We start from the raw sequence: 7,556 nt of genomic DNA, 5'->3' as shown, positions 1-7,556 counted from the left end.
CGCCGCACGCATTTTGTGCGAACGCGGGCAAAACGCCGACGGCGTCGACAACAGTTCTGTGCGTTTCTGGTGCTGCTGCATGTCCAAGTTTGTACAGCTGATAAAACTACTATCCTTACTCCGTATAGCTCTCTACAAATTTGCTATCGCAATTGATGCTTCGCCTTTCAGGTGAAACTGCGACAACTTTTCTTTCCCCCTCGCGGTCCCATGGCGGGCAGCACACTTACTGTTGGCGTCTGCGGCCCGCTGATCGTCGGTGGTGTCCTTCCACCACCGCCGCGCCAATTGCCTTTTCTGTTCCCGCCGTTATTCTTGGTAGGCTCGCTGTTCTTCTTCACACCGTACAACATGCAGCCTACCCATTTCACAGTCAGAGCAGAAATGAGGAATGGAGCCTACGTAGAGCATGACGTCAGGAGAGAGAAGACACTCAAATTGGTAGGCACTAGTTTGAATATGTGGGATGGCGTACACTTGTGTGGTGCGAACGTTGGCATGGCCGACGTGGGTCAAAGTGTAGTATCTGTTCTTATCAGCTTAATATCTGATCCGGCTGTATTTGGACCCAAGATATTAACCTTATTTTTCAAGTTGGCGGAGAGAGAGAGAGAGAACTTTATTCGTCAGAGTGGGGCGCTAGTTCATGGGCTCTTCAGGAAGGCCAGATGGCCGCTAGGCGATTCATGACAGCTACCTCTTCGGCTTGCTCCACGACTCGGAGCTGTACGTCCGGCTGGAGCTAAGCAGCGCTTCCTCCCACGATGAAGGCGAGGGAGAGGCCAGGAGAGCGGGGGGAGGGGGACCCTCCTCGCAGTCCCTGAGGATGTGACTGAGCGTAGCTAGCTCACCGCACAGGTGACAGTATACGGACTTAATCTGTCCATGTAAATGTAAGAGTGTACGTAGGGCTTCGGGTGTGAATGTGTCTGTACGCAACCTGCGCCAGGTAACCTCCTGACGCTTGTTTAGTTTACTGTGTGGTGCGGGCCTAGTGTGTCATGTAAGTTGGCGGAGTGCTTGAAGACTGCTTCACCTCCGCCGTGGGTCAGCCCGGTCATAGAGAAAGGAATTCAACAAGAGGGGACACTCCCATAGGGCCCAGCGGCCGAATTGACTGCAGCGTGCCAAGCGGTCGGTGTCGATCACTTGCATCACTTCCGGTTTCGGTTTTGGGCGCGCGTATTTTGAACGCAAGCTAGCACGCCGGCTGCGCACCCCCCCCCCCCCTTCTTCCTTTTTTTTTTTTTTGCTCTTCGTGCAGAATCGGTTTATTATTTAGTAAAAATGATTGCGAACGATCTCATAAAGTCCCATCGAATCTGTGCCACGTGCAATTTCACAAAGTAGACGCAAGACCTTTTGTGCAATGAGGAAATATTTATTTTGCTCTATATAAAAGCTCGTTCCGCGCTTTTTGTGCGTTCATCCAACGTTGTGACACCAGCAGGTAAGGCAGTAGTTCCTGTATGAAGCTCCACCGGACGGTACCAGCTGAAAAAAAAGTAAATTACAAGCATGTTACATTTGCATTACAGTCATTTTGGTATTTAGACATCGGAATACTGCGAGGCGAAACGTCCGAAAGCGGTGAATGGGCGGCATTACAAACAAAAGCAATTCGCTTTTACATACATGGCGTAGAAAATACCCGACTCATCTCAAACATATATGAAAACATCTGATTTCCAAGCGTTCCCCAATTTCCGGGCATTATTTCCTGCACTTAGGCAGCACAAACACACGAGCGACTTCGCGTTTCCAAAACTTGGCCTCGGGCGACGCGACGTTACGCTACATACATAGAGACGGACGCAACAGGCACTCAAGACAAATGCGTGGGCGCAATGCCTTTTTTCAGTCCTTTAGAAGACGTAATTTTCGAATTACAAGTTTCTGATATGTTCGTCGCTCGCGCGTTCTGCCGGCGCCAGCAGAACACCCCATGTTATCACTCTTGGCAATCGGCCATCGCGTTTTCAACAGGCGTGAGTACCGAAAGAAGGTATATGTTGTTGCGGAGCCACAAAAAACGTCACAGACTTGTCCCTCTAAGATTCATTACACGCCAAACTTTATCACCACGGCCGAGCTGCTTATCGCTAACTGCGTCACAGCGCGCTGTGCGGCCAGCGTGCCTCAAAAGTACCCCAGAAAGTAACGAAATTACTTTTCAGTAATGTCTGGCGTCAGAGAAAGCGGCACAAACTTCTCCTAGCAAGATGAACTAGACTACACACCACGGCTGAGTTCTCGCTAACTGTGACACGGCGCCCTGTGCGGCTCAAAAACCGAAATAAGTTACAATAGTCCCATAGGAAGCGTCGGAAACATGTCTCAGCACGATTCATTAACTCAAATTAACTGCGCCAGGATGGCCGAGCTGTTTTTCGCTAACTGCGTCTTAAGTCTCGGTCCCGTGCCGTAAGCCTAATTGAGTCGTAGACTGTGAAACAAGATTTCTCACCTTGCCGTAGTCCAATAGTGCAGTGGTGTCTTGTCCCAGTGCAGAAGGAACGCAAGAATACGCCGAGAGCCCAATAAACCAGGTTACACTTAAAAAAGAAAAAAAGAAGGAGACAGACGGGTCGCCGCGCGCGAGCGCTCAAACGCGCGCGCAGCCATCCTCGCTGGCTTCGGGGGAGTGTCTGGCGGATGACGCATGTATCTGGCGCGTCACTGACCTGTGGCTAGGTAAGGCAATGAAAATAAGTCGCAAAGCTTAAGTTCATTTATACGCAAAACGTTTTAGTTTTCGCGGCAAAGAATTAAAAAAAATAAATCAATGCCTGTTAACTTAAGTTCACTTTCTTTCTTTTTTTCGATGCTCGCGGCAGCTAACGTTCGGTGTCAAAAGTATAGCGTGACGTAGAGTGACGCGTTTCCTGTTGCCAGTTTTTGCCGAGTGTCCCCTCTTGTTGAATTTCTTTCTCTATGGCCCGGTATTGTACTATCTTCGGTATCGGCGCACGGTTTTTGGTCTACGTACATCAATCCGCTGGAAACTAGCTACATACAGCTTCGCTACAATGCGTAATTTTGTCTAGCATAGCAATGCACGTTTATTGAGTACACGTAATTTTGATGTGCTGTGTTCACACGGTTTTGTTATATCGTGTGACAGAACAGCAAGGTGGGTGTGGTCCTAAAAATTGTGACCAATATCCGAGAACTAATCGCGAGAGAAGGAAATGGCAGCTGGCTCTGTCAGCCTGCTCAGAGCAGTAGTCTTTAAGTGGCTGATACCTCCTTGTTACCAAGGAAAGATAAAATTTAATTTATTTTAATTTAATTGTGTTTTAGTGTAGTGCTTAAAAAACGCTTACATTTTAGTGTCTAAACATTCTCAGATGGATAGGTGTTCGTTCATCATTGATTTGTAAGAAATATGGTGAATACGAATCGAGAACGCAGTATGTTGAGAAAGTTTTCCCGAAGCAAAGGTCAACTATTATTGCTTTCACATGGGAACATGGGTCCAGCGATACAATTGCTTTCATACTTGTCGCCACTCGTAAACCCTGCCAAATTGAAGGTGATGCCAGATGTAATACGGTAATACGTTAACTATCGCTTTGAACACAACGTGAATTGCACTACACAGGTGCGCTGCTCAGTACCGACATCTCCCCGTCGCTATAGCTACACATTGTGAAGATCCCGGTTTGGTTCAGAAACGCTAATAAGATGATTGCATACTAAGGCACAGGCTGAAATACCGACAGGCAGAGCCACGAACCGCACGCGCGCAGTTTTCTACTCTGCGCAGGATTAATGGCTCTACGAGATACAAAAAAAAAAATGTGGGCAGCTTGCACTAGTGGTGCAAGGCTGCAGTAAACTGGGGAGCTGGTGGTCGACCTAGCTTTTCTTCCAGTTTTTACTAGGCTTGGCTAAGTTTTGCTAGGAAATGCTAAGTGCTGCTAGGCACGGTATTCCGAATCGGCTCGCCGCCGACACGCAGATTCTCGCTTGGCCGCGTGACGCGCTTCAAGATGAGCGGCTTCTTCTTCGGCTGTCCGGATCTTCTTTGGTCGTCTAATGTCAAGGCTATATGTACTGGCCACAGAGTCACCGAGAGTTCTGCCGCCTTCGCGGTGGCTCCGAGCTTTACCTCCCCGGTGACGTCGCGGCCAAGCTGCACCTCCACACTTGCGTGGCGTGGCTGGTCGAAACCTGCCGCGCCACCGCCAGAGGTGCCTGCTGCAGTCACGGGCACCACCCGCGTTCGGTGTGAACGCGGGGAAACGGGGAAACGCGGACGGCGTTGGCAGCAGCTCTGCGCGTGGCCTCGTTGGTGCTGCTCTCTCGCTCCCATTTTCTCTTTCTCTCTCCGGAGCATAGCGCGCACCACCCGCATGCTCTCCTACCTTCTCTTTAACGTCCTATGTCAAGGTAACATGTTTGCCGGAAGTACAGCCAAGGTCTCGCTCCAACCCCGGCCTGCTCAGCGTGCGGTGAGGAGGAAACAATCGAACATCTACTTTGTTTCTGCCCCGCCTTCTCCAAAGAAAGGGCTTCACTCTACACGTCATTCCGATGCCTAGGACTCCCTACGGACTGAGCATCGCAGCTACTCTTTCCCGGTCTGCACCACGGCTCCGCCTTCAAGCACCTCCTCACATTTCTGGAGGACACGGGGCTTTCGTGCAAATTGTGAATGCGCCGCCTGGCTACCCCTGGCGGTCAAGGGCTGTGTAATTGATCGACCTTCACCCTCTTTTCTTTCTCTTTCTTCTTTACATCTCCCGCCCCTTCCCCAAGATGCTGAGTCGTGCTCCCTAAAAGGCTGCAGAAAATAGCGCCTCCTCTTCTTGACAACCACAAGCTATCTCTCTCTCTCTCATGTGCACTGCACGGAGAGGAGGCGACGCACACGCCGCTCCGCGAAGTGGTTGCTGGGCAACGCGCGGTGATGTCATCGCCAGGCGCAGCTTTTTGATCGCACTACACGGCCTAACCAAGAGCTTAAACAACTCCGCTGTTAAAAATGTAGAGAGTTGAATTGAGCAGGATTCGTTGCACATGTGCATGTGCACATTCACAGTCACTGAAAGCAGACGATTTCAGAAATGGCGACAATTCCCGCGTTATTTTGTACCTGCGCCGGATGAGCCCTTACACGGCCCGTATAAAGCCATGGTACTTGTCTTATCGAAGTCTTCTATCCAAGCGTTCTACAGACATGATAGGTACCCACGAAATATTTTTTTGGTTTTGTTTCTGTTGCTAGATCCGCTCTTATAATGCCTCCTTCAGCGGCAATTCTTTCAAGAGAATTGCCTCTGAAGCAGGCATGATCTTCTAACCTCGATGGTGTGCTTTAAAACACTATTTTTCCCGGATAGGGGAAACGAGTGGCTAGATTTGCGTTAGTTACAACCAAGAAAAGCCGCAGACAATCAAGCAGAGCAAACATAGAGGCACTATGTTTTTTTTTTTTTTTGCTTCATTGTCTGTCTTTCAAATAGCATAGGGCAATCATTTTACTGGAATAATTGTCCGTCATTTCGTGTGGCTGCGACTAACAAAAATCAAGCATTGGTTCCCCTTATTCTTCAAGGTCATTTCATATCAACGGCCTCTACTTTGACAGAAGAAAAGGAGCATATAAAACGCATGTTTTCTAATTTTGGAACATGCCTTCTTCTGTATGAAATCTGAAACGCCATATACATGACACGCGTTTTTGCAATGTCATTACAGTGTTTCACTACCTTAATTACTTCAATGTTAGTCGCATTAATGTAGGTAACCATGATGAGGCGGATTATGCCGGAATTGTAGTAGGAATGCTGTATGGCGAATTATATACTTGTGCCAAGGCTGGTGTTGGTCGTCGTACAGCTCTGTTGAAATAGTAGTTCCTCGGTAGATAAGTGTTTTTATCTTTAGCTTTATGACAGTTATGCTCGCATTTTATGCGCTAGGTCGGAAAACACACACACACACACACACACACACACACACACACACACACACACACACACGCACACGCACACGCACACGCACACACACACACACACACACACACACACACACACACACACACACACACACACACACACACACACACACAAGTCTATGCTCGTTTGCGCCAACTTGACGTTTGCTTCAACTTGGATTCGAAAAGCTACGGTTCCAGTGGCAGAGCCATTCGCGGGTCCTAGCCATCCTAATCTTTTCGTCCCACATCTCCCGTTACGAGCCTCCCGTCTCGAGGATCGCTGCGTACAGAAATAAAAATTCTGCGCACAGAAATAAAAACTGATGTTTACTGCTGCTTTTTCGAAGAGCTCCTAAAATGACGAGGAACGATCCCAGAAGTGCGAAGGTGAGCTAGGTCAACCCAAGCGCAAACAACAACCGGCAAAATTCCTCTGCCATGTGCGGAGCGAGCGTCTGAAGCGGGAATTGTTTTGGATGGCATCTCACATTTTCGAGAGATATAGGATCGTCTCCATCACGGCCGTCGCAATTGACAGGGACCCCCTGGAGAAATCAGCGCGGAGTTCTTCGTCTGATGGAAACTCATTTGTCTTTATCAATCCGAAGTACAATTAATCACGTATGGCTGTCGCTTTCTTTTCAAGAAAAGGTGTCCAGGAACTGAGTAGTGGCACATTTTTGCGAACCACTGTACTCTTGCTTTTGGCCTAATTGGAGTCTCCTTTGGTGATAATGCTACTACGGCTATACGGATAGACGTAGTGTCTCATCGCTTCGTGGTTTCAAAGGGCCATGACCGCCTGAAGCCGCGGTATGGCGACGAAAGAGTAAGCTATTGGAAATTCTTGAAGCTGGCTGCCGACAAAAAGTATTTACTTACTAGCAAGTGATGCTTCGCAAAAAATTCAATTTATTCCAAGGTTGTCTCGTAGGCTCCACTCTTGAAATTATTCATGGATCCGATGTCTGACTCTCCGCATTGCCTGTAAAACCAATAAAAACAACGCGTTGAAGCGATGAAGTAGGAATGCTTACTTTTTTATAATAAAGTTATTTACCCCGAAAATTGCACGTTTGTTTCATTCCATTATCTTTAGAGGCACAGAAAAGATTATTCCTGTCATATATCGTATAACGAGTACAGTTCAGCCTTGCTCAGGTAATTAAACCGAGCCTAATTCTGTCTATCTTATAATTATAGCAAACATGAGACTGCAGCATAACGTTTATGGTCGAAAAAGATGCGTCTATGTATCAAGCAAGGACTTCCTGCGAAAGTCGGCTCCTCGTGCAAACCTGTCCTCTATTGACGTTTTCTGATGCCAACAAGACGTTCGATCACATTGATCACATGGTCTTTACTGCGGAAGAATTTCTACGCTGCCTGAGCGCACAGTGTCCCCAGTTTAAGAATTTATCTGTTTAAAGTGTGCCATAACAGACCACAAGTAATTTATATACAGTATGTATAAGCTGTAAAAAACATGCGCAGTATTGTGGTGTTTTGCGTAAATATAGTTGATGAAGAACTTGTTGCCGCAAATTTCTTCGGTGCGCCATTAGGTTCATTATTAGAAAGATAAAGTGGAAAGAAGGCAAATTAAAAA

At 47.7% G+C, this 7,556-nt stretch overlaps 1 long non-coding RNA gene and 1 pseudogene across 1 annotated transcript; one reads left to right on the top strand and one right to left on the bottom strand.

Moving 5' to 3' along the window:
- Positions 1-498: 498 nt before the first annotated feature.
- Positions 499-623, top strand: LOC119451180 (U2 spliceosomal RNA; annotated as a pseudogene).
- Positions 624-1,360: 737 nt separating this feature from the next.
- LOC125944753 (uncharacterized) lies at positions 1,361-2,647 on the bottom strand. Its single transcript, XR_007466449.1, has 2 exons — positions 2,468-2,647; positions 1,361-1,494 (listed from the first exon to the last, which is right to left on the bottom strand). It is a non-coding gene; the product is annotated as an uncharacterized LOC125944753 (long non-coding RNA).
- Between the last annotated feature and the right edge of the window lie 4,909 nt (positions 2,648-7,556).

Source organism: Dermacentor silvarum, chromosome 4 (genome assembly GCF_013339745.2).
Source record: "Dermacentor silvarum isolate Dsil-2018 chromosome 4, BIME_Dsil_1.4, whole genome shotgun sequence".
Classification (NCBI taxonomy): Eukaryota; Metazoa; Arthropoda; class Arachnida; order Ixodida; family Ixodidae; genus Dermacentor; species Dermacentor silvarum.
This window is presented reverse-complemented; position numbering and strand designations above follow the sequence as displayed.